Source organism: Canis aureus, chromosome 1 (genome assembly GCF_053574225.1).
Source record: "Canis aureus isolate CA01 chromosome 1, VMU_Caureus_v.1.0, whole genome shotgun sequence".
Taxonomy (NCBI): domain Eukaryota; kingdom Metazoa; phylum Chordata; class Mammalia; order Carnivora; family Canidae; genus Canis; species Canis aureus.
Window position 1 is genome coordinate 98,411,524 of NC_135611.1, and position 14,358 is coordinate 98,425,881.

The 14,358-nt window shown below is 40.1% G+C and overlaps 1 long non-coding RNA gene across 27 annotated transcripts in view; it reads right to left on the bottom strand.

The window, feature by feature from the left end:
- LOC144321208 (uncharacterized) overlaps positions 1-14,358 on the bottom strand; it is a 62,770-nt gene that overhangs the window by 12,834 nt on the left and 35,578 nt on the right. For 11 of the 27 annotated variants that reach the window (XR_013386970.1, XR_013386989.1, XR_013386969.1 and 8 more), the window contains one exon: positions 8,182-11,657. The exons of 2 other annotated variants lie outside the window; for them this stretch is intronic. This is a non-coding gene — a long non-coding RNA (uncharacterized LOC144321208). Of the gene's footprint in view, positions 1-1,790; positions 1,868-5,717; positions 6,003-6,108; positions 6,329-8,181; positions 11,658-14,358 lie in introns of those variants that run through there. 14 more of the 27 variants (XR_013386983.1, XR_013386968.1, XR_013386972.1 and 11 more) reach the window with 9 other exon arrangements.

The window sequence follows — 14,358 nt, forward strand, 5'->3', positions numbered from 1 at the left end:
AAAAAAAATAAAAATGAGTATGTGTGCTATAATTTCTAAACAGTACTATCTCCTTTAAAACCCTAAGAAAATCATTAGAAGTAGCAAATCATGATTGGTGATTGTTACACTGAAATCAGTGTAACAATTAGAAAATAAGATAGAAAAATTATCCCATTCACAATAACACCAGAAACTATAATATCTTGGAATCCACAAAGAAAATTTATGAAGAAAAAACACAACTTTTCTAAAGGAATAAAGAATAGAGATGGCCCATGTTCATAGAAGAATTGCTACTTTAAAGAGGCCATATATTGAAAATGGCTACCATTTTAAAAAGAGAATGTAGAAAGATGGTTATCGGTTGTATATGGAGCTATAAGAATACAAGAGTAGCCTTTTTCTGTTTTTTGTTTTTTTTTTTTCAGAAACAAAAGGGCAAAGGAAAGGATAGACTTGCCCTGTGAATTATAAAAACAAAATTAAACTTTATCATTGAGACAAGTAGCATCAGTGCGTGAATAGACCATAGATGAAACAGACCCATGTGTATTTGGAAATTTGGTTTATAAGTGACATTTGAAGTCAGAATGGAGAAATGATGCTTCAGCAAGTGATCTTGGAAGGATTGGCTGTAAAGTCAGATTCCTTCCTCATACTGTGCACAAAAATAAGTTTTTTATGTATGAAGGATCTAAATAACTTTTTTTAAAATTATGGTGGAAAATTAGAAAAGGGGAGGCTTCTAAAGCATGATTAAATAATACAAAACTAAAGCCCATAGCAAAATACTCCCTATAAAAATTTAAATCTTTTGTACAAGTGACACCATAACCAAAATTAAGACATGCTGTTGACAGCAACCCCCAAATCGAACTAAGGGGAAACATAATTTACAGAAGAAACCAAACACTGAAGTACAGGATAAAATGCTCATAATCAGTAGTAACCACAGCAGAGTAGAACAATAATGACCTATCACTTTGCACTATTAGGCTGGCATAAAAAAAGGGGGGGGGCAGAAAGCTGGATGATGCTCTTTACAGACACATGGACACAGGACCCAGTGATGGAAGCTGCCTCAATCTTGGTCACATCTGGACATCTTTGGCCAATCCAAGGTATGTATTCCAGTCCTGTAGTTCAGGGTAACAGTGTCTCAGCTCCCTAGCACCCCCCAACATCCCCTATTCTGTTCAGCAGAAGGCTGCCTTCTCTTATTCCCAGCACTTTTCAGGATGGGGCAGGTTTAGATGCTAATCTCCTTTGCTCTGAGGGTGTAGCTCTTTGTGGTCCTAGCTCAGTGTGGGGCTCACTTGTGTGCACCTCTAGTATACACCATCCAGCTCCTAGGTGGCTGACAGTCAGCTCTAATGCCCTGAGGGAGAGGGGGATCTGGTTGAGGGAATTGGAGGTGTATAAGTTTTGCGTCCCAGCTCAGTCCACCCTTTGCACCACTCCCACCCACTGAGGACAGCCCTTGGATGTCATTGTGGGGCGTGCCATCCCTGAGCCCCCATCTGCCAAGAACAAAGGTGTCCTTAGTCTTTGCAAGTGTGACTGGTGTCCCAAAGTTGAAGAAGACCTGTTCTGGACACCTGTGACAAGAGCACTAGTGAAACGAGCAAGAATCCCTCTGCAGGATTCCCTTTAAGCAGCACTTTGGGCTGAGTTGTTTGGTGGAGTGACTCAGATCTTCATCCCCAAGGTAATGGTTGCTCATTGAAAGTCATTGCTGGGTTTAACAGTTAAGAGATACCCAGTTACTTACCTGCGATGTAGACACTCCACTCTACCTCATTACCTACCAGCCACCTTCATCCCTGATGTTCGTCAGTTACGATCCCAATCATCAGAGCCAGTCCTTTCTTTGCCTGTTGGGCCACTGGCCAAGAACAAGATAAAACTCAGGTGGTAGTTACAGTTTCCCCGTAAGAGGGATGCTTGCTGTGACCCTAAATTGCCTCCACTCCTATCTCCAGGAGCTAGGACCTATCTGTAATCCCCAAGAGCTCAAACAACAAAATATGCAGGATTGGTGGCTATCATTATAGGTGGGGCCACTCTTCTACCTGTTGGTTCTCAGACTCATGTATTCTAGCAGTAGTAGCACCGTCATTGGTCATTGCTTCAGAATGTATGCCCCATCCTGGATTGGAAGATGGTCTCCAGGCCTCACTAAGTGTTGATCCCTGGCCAGCACTATAGTGGAACTGTCAGTGGGCCATGTCCCCATCACAACAGGCCAGTTAATCTTGGATGATGGGTATGGGACAAGACCAGTGCGTTCTATTGCCAAGAGCTCATGGTCACATCTCCTTTGGTATAAAATGAGTCCTTTGTTCTGAGGCAGTACTGTGGGATACTGTGGCAGTACTGTGGGATATCACAGGTAAGGCATTCTGTAAGTCTTTGGGTTCTGCCCTGGCAGAACCATGGCCAGGAGTCAGGAGGACAGAATATTGGCCCATGATTAATGGTACCAAGTTGATAGCATCAATCTGTTGTCCACTGGACAATCCTTCAGCTATGGTGGCAACTGTGAGTCTTGATATGGGAAATCCTTGCCATCGAGCCTGTGCTTAGCCCTTATCCCTGATGCTGTCCATGGACCTTTGCACAAGGACTGGATTGGTGAGAAGAGTGCCTGGCAGCCAGAGGATGGTCATCCTGTGACCTATGTTACTGCGAGCCTTCCCTGCATTACATGGTCTCTGCCAAAAGTCCATGTATGTCTCTACCTCCAGGCATTTTCTTATGAATGAACGAGCCACTCTCAGCTTGGTTTATTTGAAGGACTTCCTTTCACAGTGTCTTTCAAAGATATCCCAAGTGGTGCTATAATGGGGCAGCAGTGTGGTAGGAGGCCATTTCAGCCAACAGCCATATAACAAGCCAGCCTACTTGTGATTCACTCTGAGTCCTTTCCTCGTGCTGGTTAGTCATAGAAACTGCCCCTCTCCTCTCCCCCATGAAGCACAGGTAGGAGTCTGGATCATCTGTTCCTGTGATTTACTTAGGCCTTATAGCCACGCTTATGCCAGCCTCACACGGGCCACTACCATAGCACAATAGATCACTGCTGTGTACACCAGATTCTGTGGTGGGTGGATCATATCACATCTAGTTATGATGGGAAACTGATCAGTTCTCACTTTGTGTCCTGCTGTTGGGTGATCTCTGCTACCAGGACATAGGAGCTGCTCTTCAGACTACCGGTTCTCCTCTAGAAGGCACAGAGTTACTCCAGAATACTATATCCTTACCAGTCACAGACCTTCTGACCTGCTGAGTTCTAGGATCAAGGAGGACATCTTTTTTTTTTTTTTTTAATTTCTTTTTATTGGAAGTCAATTTGCCAACATATAGCATAACACCCAGTGCTCATCCCATCAAGTGCCCCCCTCAGTGCCCGTCTCCCAGTCACCCCCACCCCCTGCCCACCTCCCTTTCCACCACCCCATGTTCGTTTCCCAGAGTTAAGAGTATCTCATTTTCTGTCACCCTCTCTGATATTTCCCACTCATTTTCTCTCCTTTCCCCTTTATTCCCTTTCACTATTTTTTATATTCCCCAAATGAATGAGACCATATAATGTTTGTCAAGGAGGACATCTTATACCACAGCTAGGATCACTGTAGGGCCTGCTCTGGCTCTGGGCCCCTGACAGTTTGGCAGCCTCTGGGGTTGCCCAGTAACTGAGTCACAGGAGTATTCCCAGCTTGGTACTTGCTGCCTCCAAATTCAGATTCCAGAGAGATCCACAAAGTGTTATTTTCATTGTTTTTGTTTAAGTGGAGAGATATTTGAAGTGCAGCAGCTTGTCCTTCACCTGAGAAGATACGCCCTTGACCTTCCTAGTGCATGGTTACCTGGCAAATGGCCATAGGTTCCTTTGAGAAATGACTGAAAGAATACCTACTGTGTACATTTGCAGTGGAGTTAAAGGCATGTTAGTTTCTGAGGTAGAACTGAATTTCTTTCACTCAGCGTGCTCTGCGTCTGTAAATTTAGAGCTGGGAACTGGGTGTGGGGACCCCAATTATCCATTAAGGTGGAAGACAGTTCATGAATTCTTTTTTTTTTTTTAAGATTTTATTTATTTATTTATTTATTTATTTATTTATGATAGAGAGAGAGAGAGAGAGAGGCAGAGACACAGGAGGAGGGAGAAGCAGGCTCCATGCTGGGAGCCCGACGCGGGGCCCGACGCGGGACCCGATCCCGGGACTCCAGATGGCGCCCTGGGCCAAAGGCAGGCGCCAAACTGCTGAGCCACCCAGGGATCCCCTTTTCTTTCCTTTTTATATGAATAAGTTAGCACCCTCAGGAGTTATAATAGCCACTGCCTCACATCCCTGCAAGTCATGCCATCCTGACTGCCACTCTCACTCTGCCCATCCTTAGTCTGCTGGGATGACTTAGGATATTGCTACTCAAGTAAAAATTGTGAATCAAAGGTGAGTGCCCCAGGTCAACTTAAATGGTCTCTTGGTTCTGAAATTTTCCTTCCCTCATCTAACACCAGGATCCATTTTTACAAACACACTCTCCAGGCTCTATTATTAGGCAGGTCCCGTAATTCCTTTGTTATGTAGGCACTTTTTCTCCAAAGCAGGGTTTGTATTTCTCTCTCCAGGCTCTGTTGGTACCTGACTCTCGATATCAACCTAGAGGCAATGAGTAGTTAGGTGTAGGTCCTGAGAAGGACAAACATCATCATTCAAGGAATCCACCTCAGATGAGGCTAACATGGAAGGCACTGTTCCTGCCTTCAGGAAGGGTTCAGGGAAATGGGTGTATATGTCAGGATTCTCAATTGTCCACGAAAATATCCCAATCCCAAATATTAGAGTGTTACTCATCCTGCATCTGGGCCTGATTTTCACATAAGACCTGCTGAGGCTGTACATGCAGACTACTTTGCATTCCGACCTGTGCTGGCAGAAGATAAGGTTCTCTTGTTTTCAGATATTTTCTTAAGTTGGAGGATGTCTATCATTTACTTTTTGTAAACTGACATGGTATTGAATTTCATCCAACTACTGGAGGGAAAACTAATTCAGGTGGGTCATAGACCAAGAGAAAGAAGCAGGAGTACTCGAGAATCTAAGAGGGTGCACAACTCTGGAAAACAGCATGGAGGTTCCTCAAAAAGTTGAAAATAGAGCTACCCTATAACCCAGAAATTGCACTACTAGGTATTTACCCCAAATATACAAATGTAGTGATCTGAAGGAGTACCTGCACCCCAGTGTTTATAGTAGCAATGTCCACAATAGCCAAACTGTGGAAGGAGCCCAGATATCACAGATAACTAGATAAAGAAGATGAGGTATATATATACAACAGACTACTCAGCCATCAAAAAAAAAAAAAAAAAATCTTGCCATTTGCAATGACATGGATAGAACCAGAGGGTATTATGCTAAGTGAAATAAGTCAGTCAGAGAAAGACAAATATATGATCTCACTTATATGTGGAATTTAAGAAACAAAACATCATAGGGGAAGAGAGGAAAAAATAAGACAAAATTAGGGAGGGAGACAAACCATAAGAGACTCTTATTAATCATAGGAAACAAACTGAGGGTTTATAGAGGGGAGGGTGGGTAGGAGGATGGAGTAATTGGGTGATGGGCATTAAGGAGGGCATGTGATATGAGCACTGTTAGAGGATTGATGAATCACTGACCTCCACCTCTGACACTAATAATACATTATAGGTTAATTAATTGAATTTAAATAAAAAATTTTATTTAAAAAGGTACACAGAGTTTCCATCCCAGTATGGACATCACATCTACAATTACAGAATATATTTTCTTTGCAAGTACACAGTGTGTGCTAAAAAATTAAAAGAGGGATCCCTGGGTAGCGCAGCGGTTTAGCACCTGCCTTTGGCCCAGGGCACGATCCTGGAGACCCGGGATCGAGTCCCACGTCGGGCTCCCAGTGCGTGGAGCCTGCTTCTCCCTCTGCCTGTGTCTCTGCCTCTCTCTCTCTCTCTCTCTCTGTGACTATCATAAATAAAAATTAAAAAAAATAAAATAAAATAAAAAATTAAAAGAAATACACTGGGAAATCAAGTCTCCATAAATATTAAAGAATTAATATTATTCAAAGTATGTTCTCTGACCACAATAAAGTTATTTTAGAAATAAATGATAAAGATATAATCAGAAATTTCCATGTTTTGAAAAGAAGTTTATTACAATAACCACATGTCAAAGAATACACTGAAAAATAAATTTAATCATTTTTGATCAAATGATGAAAACATTCTATGAATCAAAACTTGCAGAATGCAGGTAACCCAGTATGTGGAATTTATAGCCAAAAGTGCCTATTTTGGGAAAGAAAAAAAAAGCTGAAAATTAGTGAACCTCCAACCATCTTAAAATGTTAGAAAAAAATAACAGGAAAATAAAAATGGAAATGAAATTATAAAAATAGTGACTTATAAAACAAAAAATATATAATAAAGAGGAACAACAGGGGATCCCTGGGTGGCTCAGCAGTTTAGCACCTGCCTTCGGCCCAGGGTGTGATCCTGGGGTCCCGGGATCGAGTCCCACATCGGGCTCCCTGTGTGGAGTCTACTTCTCCCTCTGCCTGTGTCTCTGTCTCTCTCTCATGAATGAATAAAATATATTAAAAAAAAGAGGAAAAACAGAAGTTAACATTTAGCTCTTTAACAAGACTAATAAAATTTCCAACTCCCTATGAAGACTAAGGAACAGAAACAGCACAAAAGGTGAACAGGGAGAATGTGAAAGGACATTACTAAGGAGAATGTGGAGGATATTGTGAATAATGGTAGGCCAGTAAATTCTTAATTTGGATGACATGGATAAACCTAAGAAAGGGACTACCCTGCAGAAGAAATAGGAAGGCTGAATGGTTCTATAGTCATTAAAAATAGAATTGAACAGAATTGAGAGTTTCCTCAGAAATTAGAAGATAGGATGGCAAGTAAGCACATGAGAAATGTTCAGGATCATTAGTCATCAGGGAATGCAAATTAAAACCACAGCTGCTAGTATAGGTAAAACTTTAAAGGAAAATGTCAAGAATACCAAATGTTGGCCAGGATGTGGGGCGATGGGAACTCGCCTGGCCCACTGCTGAGAGGGAAAATGGTTTCTCCTGCTTGGAATATAGTTTGACGGTTTCTTATCCAGTTACACATCACTTCACAGACCAGCAGTCCATGCCATTTCTGTATGTTTACCCAAGAATAATAAAAATATATGTGTACATAAGGAAGAGTGTAAAAACTTTGTTGTTTGCTGACAGCTTTTAAGCCTACCACTTCTCTCTTCCCTTTCTGCTCACTTTTGGGCAGGCTGACAAGACCTCAGCACAGGTGCCTGTTCCAATGGTGAAGATACGAGGCTCAAGCCACACAAGCCCCTGCCCATGCTCAGGAACCTTCCCTTGGCCCCAATCTCAACTACCCTAAACCTCCACACCAGTGCCCTTTCCTTGATCTTCCAAGTTACTTTTGCTTGGTAGCCATCCTGCTCTCCCAAGAAAGCCTTGTTATGTAAATAAAAAAAGTCTTAGTCTGTGGTAACATCATCAGTGTGGACAACCAAGTCGAACATGGCAAATCTGCTTCTGCGAGGTGGCCACGAAATCTACACAAAAGCTTGTGTGTGAATGTTTATAGGAACTTTATTGAAAATAACCAGAAGCCAGGAATGAACCCAAATGTTCATCATCTGGTGAGTGGATAAACAAATTGCGTTTGTCTACATACACAGTGAAATACTACTCGGCAATAAAAAGGAACAAAATCCTGATACATGCAAAAACATGGATGAACCTTGAAAGTGTTAGGCTAAGTGAAAGAAGCCACTTAGAGCAGCAGGCTTTCCCCTCCAGCCTGATGATTCTACTTAGAATATTCCACTTAGAGGATATTCTTGAAAATTCAAAACTATAGGAATGGAAGCCAAATCAGCAGTCTCCTGGGCCTGGCGGTAAGAAGAGCGGATTGAACACCAAGGGGCACAATAGGATTTTTGGTTGTTAATGGTCTACATCTTGTAGTGGTGATAGGATATAGACATTTGTCTAAATCCACCCAAGTATACGCTCATAAAAAGCGAATTTTACTGCATATAAATTACACCTCAGTAAGCCTGACTTAAAAGATTTCCCCAAAAGGAAACTCTAGACTTCACTGGTGAGTTCTGCTAAATCTTTAATGAAAAAGCAATTCCAAATCTTACACCATTTCCAGAGAATAGAAATAAGTGAACACTCCCAACATTTTAAAAGGCTAACATAACTTGATAGTCAAACCTGACAAAGACATTAAAAGAATAGAAAATTTAGGCCAGTGTCCATTATAAACATGGGTACAAAATGACAAAATATCAGTAAAACAAATCCAGTGATACATTTTTAAAAAGGAAAGTATATCATAGTCAAGATAGGTTTATCCTAGGAATGTAAGGTTGGTATAATTTTAGAAAATCTATTAATGCCATTTGCCACATTAACAGATTAAAGGATTAAAATAATATACCTCAAAAGATGCAGAAAAATTAATAGAATTTAATATTTACGTTAATAACCAGCAAGCAAGGAATAAAGGGTAACATACTGAGAAATGTATCTATATTAGATCTACCACAAAGCATCCTTACTAGTACATTGAATTTTTTTTTTTTAAGATTTTATTTATTCATGAGAGAGAGGGAGAGACACAGGCAGAGGGAGAAGCAGGCTCCCTGCAGGGAGCCCGATTTGGGACTTGATGCTGTATCCTGGGATCACGCCCTGAGCCAAAGGCAGATGCTCAACCACTGAGCCACCCAGGCGTCCCCATTGAAATCTTTGTATTTATGATCAGGAACAAAACAACCCACTTCTGTTTAACATTTTTAATGGAGAACTGAGCCTGGGCAGGAAGGTACATAAAGATAAATGTATAGTGATTGGATAGGATGAAACAACAGTCTATCCTTTTTGCAAGTAAAATGATTATATATGTAGCAAATCCCAAATAGTCTTCAAATAAACTATTAGCACTGATAAGATATTTTATCAATTTTCCTAGATACAAATTGAGTTAAAATCTATTGTTCTGCTACATACTAGGAATTTACAAAATGGAAGAAGAGATACTAATTAAAATGCAATTTTTAAAGTTTTAAGTGCCTAGGAATAAATGCAACAAAATATGTATACAAAATTTTCAAGTAAAATAAATCTCTAATTAGATCTATTAAAGAAGACCCAAGTAAATGCAGAATATCATATTCTTGGGTCAGAGAACTGAGTGGTGAAGATATGTCAGTATTGTCAGATTTTATATTTTCCCCCAATGCAACCCCAACAAAATCTCAACATATTTTTTCTGTAACTTGGCAATATGATTCTAAAATTTGCACAGATGCCAAGGGCTGAGACTAGCTAAGGCACAGTCAAAAATGAAATTAAGGTGTGATATGAACACTTATGAAGATTAAGATAGTGCAGTATTGGTGGGATGAGGAGGGTGAGAAAGATTAAGGAAATAAGGTCGAGCCTGGAAACAGACCCATGGACATATACACAGAACAGGGAAGTCATACTGAAGAGCATTGAGAGGGAAGGACAGTTTTTAGAAATAAATAGGGTTGGGGTAACTGGGTAGCCATTTGGGGGGAAAAAATGGAATTTTTCTCAAACTACATGCAAGGATCAATTCCGTGACCCATGGGAAATAAACTATAAAGCATTTAGAAGAGTTAACGTATGGAAGAGTTTGCTTTTACTGTGTGGTGTTAGAATTGCTTAAATCAGTCATAAAAGAAATCATTAAGGAATAGATTTATAATTTATATTAAAATTTAAAAGCTCTGTACATTAGAAGCACCATTTAAAAATTGAAAAAGGGATGTCAAAATTTTTGCAACAGATATAAACAAAGGGTTAAAATACAAAAAAATATATAATTATTTTCTAGATTTAAAAATACATTTAAAAGTCTCTAATAAGAAAGGGCAGGCAGGCTAGAAAATATGGTACTTCATAAATAAAAATCGCCAAATATGCATATGAAAATTAAAATTATTCAGGGAAGTGCATACTAAAGTATGGTGAGAGGGCAGCCCCGGTGGCGCAGCAGTTTAGCGCCGCCTGCAGCCCGGGGTGTGATCCTGCAGACAGGGGATCGAGTCCCACGTGGGGCTCCCTGCATGGAGCCTGCTTCTTCCTCTGCCTGTCTCTCTCTCTGAATAAATAAAAAATCTTTAAAAAGAAAATAAAGTATGGGACGCCTGGGTGGCTCAGCGGTTGGGCGTCTGCCTTTGGCTCAGGGCGTGATCCCGGGATCCGGGATCGAGTTCCGCGTCGGACTCCTTGCGGGACGCCTGCTTCTGTCTCTGCCTCTCTCTCTCTGATGAATGAATAAATAAAATCTTTTAAAAAATAAAAAATAAAGTATGGTGAGATATTCTAAACCCTCAGATTGGCAAGAAACTTAGATTGAGAGTAACAAATATGAAGATATGTTACAACAGGTACTCAGCACTGGAGGCAGTGCATATTAATTGGTCTGTTCCTTTGTGGGGGTTTTTTGGGTGTTTTTTTTTTTTAATTTTTATTTATTTATGATAGTCACACACACACAGAGAGAGAGAGGCAGAGACACAGGCAGAGGGAGAAGCAGGCTCCATGCACCGGGAGCCCGACGTGGGAATCGATCCAGGGTCTCCCGGATCGGGCCCTGGACCAAAGGCAGGCGCCAAACCGCTGCACCACCCAGGGATCCCTGATCTGTTCCTTAGGAAAACAGTTTGTTATTAAATGGTAAAGTCGGAGATACTCGTATCACCACTTCTAGGAATATCCACCTTGAGAAGCGCTTGCACACATGAACAAGATTGTTCATAAAAGTGTCATAGTAGCTCCAAATCAGAGCTCTAGATATCACTCATCTTTTTTAAAAAATTACATATACACACATTTCTATTGCAAGTGATTGAGATCTAGCTAAGGGACTGAGATCCAAGAGTAATGGCTCACATATGAGTGTTGACAGAGTCCAAATGCCATTTCTTCAGCCCAGAAGCTCCAGCTGCTGCTATTCCCAGAAATGACCACAGCAATGAATTCCAACCATGTGTTAGATGTTGTGCTAAGACATATACACAGTATTACAGGAAGACATCACAACTGTCTTCTGCATGAAGTACTATTATTCCCATTGTGCGGGTAAAAAAATCTAGTCAACTTATGATACACGGAGGGTATTTAAGTGTTAGCGAACTGGCCTAGTATCAAACAACACTGTCCAGCAGAATCCATGTCTGCTGGACACCAGAGCCTAAACAAGCAACTTAATCCCAAAGGCTTTCAAGAAGTAGACTACATTTACTCTACAGTCACCCAGAAAATACATCACAAGAGGCTCCTAAGAATATATATACTTGTATAACATGTATCTTTAAACATATGATTGGTAAGTAAGTCACTAAGCAGAAGATGCATCCAAGCTCCTAAAGTCACCTAGGTATGCTTTCTGACTGCTGGATCCTTTCTCTGTGCTGCAGACACCCTCTGCAGTATTGACAAACTCACAGTTGGAAGGGGCTTTGGAGATGGTCCATCCAGTTCTCACATTACAGCCTTGCAAAATCTAAGGCCACGGGATGGAAACAGACTTGCCTGGAGACCTAGAATGTTAGTAAGAAGGGTAGGAACAGAACCAGAGCTCCATTACACAGTAATAAAAATAATTAAAACAGAATCAATAAATACTAGCTATTACTGTGTTGGGGCGTCTGCAATATGCCCTGTAGTAACAGTATCTCATTTAACATTTAAAGCAATCTTTTAATAGAGATGTTGTCATCTCCATCTGGAACAAAAGGAAGGAGCTTCTAAGTCCAGGATCACACAGGTAATACATGGCAAAGCCTAGATTTGAGTCAAGTTCTTTATTTAGACTCAAGATTCTATGTTTTTTCTAATTTTTGCCTCAACTTTTATTCATGCTATTAAAGTACAGGAAAATAATTGCTTCAGTGAGAAAAGAACAGAAGGCAAATACATGATGTATTCTGTGATCAATATTAGAATGATCTCTCCAATAACTAAGCTTTATTCTTGTCTCAAGGAAAGTTTGAATGGAAATAGTGTTTGCACTGCATGTTACCACTTCAAGTTGTAAAGGTATGGGATCATCTGGAAACAACAAGGCCTTATTCTATTTTGTAGGAGATATCTGTTGACTCTCTTATAGACATTCTACTTGGATCTTCAATTGTATAGTCTTTTTCCTTTTACACCTTGTCTCAGTGGTTCCTTATACTGTTTTCTTGGGTCACATAGAGATAGCAGGGGTTGCAGATGTTTTCTGTATTGAGCCTTTTCCATGAATTCCTCACCCATAGTGGCACTGGTCACCAGAAGGGCAGTTGAGCGAAATAGCCAGTTGTCTTATGAAGCTTTCCCAAAAAATTCCTCAGTGCTGCTTTTTCTTTCTCAATCTCCCTGAACCGGATATCTAAAGCCTTCTGGAGTTTCTGAATATGGAGCTTAGTCCTTTTCTCCTCCCCAAGGTTGTTCACAAGGGCCTTCCGCAGGTATATGCGGTCTCCTATTTCCAAGGTCCTCTTCTTCAGTGTGTAGCTCATTCCACCCATGGCCAAACTTTGGGAGAGGAAGGTCAAGACAGGAGTGAGGTTTCCCGTAAATGTCTCCGCAAAATGATTCTCCTGCAGTTTGGAATATTAGAACCATTACACCGTGGGAACAGAGACTCAGAATCTTGGGGCTGAGTGGTATCAGAGATACATCAATTCAGCCTGAACTCTTGTATTTGCCCATCAGAAGTTTCTAAGCTTGCATTTACTCTTCATTTAGAAACAAAGATGAGTGTTTCAACAGACCAGAGTGGCAAACGAATATCCGCTACTGTTTTGTGGTTACACATAGGTTGAACAGTAAGTGTCTTTGGACACTCATAGGCAAAACAAGAATGTTTGCAGACAAAGAACAATAGAAAATAGAGTCCATAATTCAGCTTAGTTTTAGAAGCTTTTCTTCATTCCTTACATATTCACTTGAAGCTGTTAAATGTTTGAGATTCTGTAATTTTCTAGATATTGGACTGGACTTAAAGAAGTTCCTCATGAAGTATCTACTTTTAATACAAGAAAGGATAGGAAACAGGAAAATATGCATGTATCTATCATATGTGAAAAAAACCCCACAGGAAATATAAACTAAAAACTAATGGGATGTTAGAGATGGGAATGGACAAGGGGTGGGGATGGGGAAATGGGAATAGGTTGGGAGGAACAATAAGAGGAACACCTAGGTATACCTTTTAATTGTCCTTACGTTTATAAGTGTGTTTGGTTTTCAAATCCTCAAAAATCATTAAAATCAAAAAGGAATGGGGGTTGTGTATCCCACACCATATGTAAATTCTAGAATTAAGAAAGAAGTAAACATTGTGGATAATGCCAGCCAGGTTCTCTCTGTTGGAGAAAGAAACTATAGAAAATGTAAAGGAGAAAGGTTATAATGTACTCTGTGGTGCTGGACTGGAACTGGAGACACCAGGATGATACAGTTCTACAAATCAGTGTGGATTCACAGTTCTATAAGTCAGTATGAATTCTTGTGAAGAAGACTGGATCATTAGAAACTCTGGTCTTCAAAGATGACTTAAAGACAGTGAAACTCTCCCCAACATGGTCTGAGCCCCATTTATTCCTGAACTCAAAATTCCCTCTGGCAAGAGAAGATAACAAGTTTTATGGTTTTATTTTCAGATTTTAGCCATGACTTTCCATAAGCTTTGATAGCATCGCTTTATTCCTTTTAACTTCATTAGAAGCAGACATATGTATATTTGTTCCAGTCCTTTTTAATCAGGAGGAGAAAACTTGAGCAATATGGAATTTTTCTAACAGAAAAGCACTTATTTTTCTTCTAACAAGAGAATTTTACAAATTTTTAACTTTGAATTGTGGCCTTTGGAAACCATCAAAAAATTTAGCAAAACTTGTTCATATCATCAACTACTAATGAGTACAAATACTGATAGCCCAATCAGACCACACTCTTTTTTTGTGATACTATAAAAGTTATTTATTCACCATACACAGAACATGTCCCCTACAAAATGTACATGTAAATCACTAAAAAGTATAATCTGGTGAACATTTTCTCAATTACAGAACATACTAAATTAGTTGGGATAACAGCTATCTGCCTCAAAATAATCTAATTGTAGCACCCAGAGTCTCCTTTATATCTAATGCAAAGTTAAATACTTATTTTGGGGATTATTTCCTAATATGTGTTTGAGGAGGCAGAGTTAACAATTTAATATAACTCTAGTATATTGCAGTCACTGCACAA